The sequence below is a fragment of the Eimeria mitis genome, genomic scaffold (genome assembly GCF_000499745.2).
Source record: "Eimeria mitis Houghton genomic scaffold, Emh_scaff3724, whole genome shotgun sequence".
Taxonomy (NCBI): Eukaryota; Apicomplexa; class Conoidasida; order Eucoccidiorida; family Eimeriidae; genus Eimeria; species Eimeria mitis.
The window spans coordinates 5819-6296 of record NW_013572066.1 but is presented as its reverse complement, the minus strand read 5'-3'; positions in this window follow the sequence as shown (position 1 = coordinate 6296).

Sequence of the window (478 nt, the reverse complement as noted above, 5' to 3'; positions counted from 1 at the left end):
GCTGCAGCAGCAGCAGCAACAAGAGACACCTCAATATATACAACAAAGAACCTGCAGAGACAGGAGACAGGGGGCCGCGAGAGAGAGCAACACCACAAAAGGAGACACTATGGCTGGCATTGCAGCCGTTGTTATAAAAGGAGACACCTGCAGTGTGGGGTGTCTCCATCTGTCTCCTCTCTGTTGCTGCATGCAGCCCCCCGCTGCTGCTGCGGTGTATGTACACCTCACTAACTGTCTCCAACAAACAAAGAGACTCGTATTAAAAACATATACATAATATACGTAATATATATATATATATATATATATATATAGAATATATATAATATAAATAATATTTATATTATGTATAATATATATAATATATATACTAGATAGAATATATGTATGGCAGATCTATAGTATATAATATATATATATATATATATATATATATTATATATATATATATATATTATATATATATATTATATAG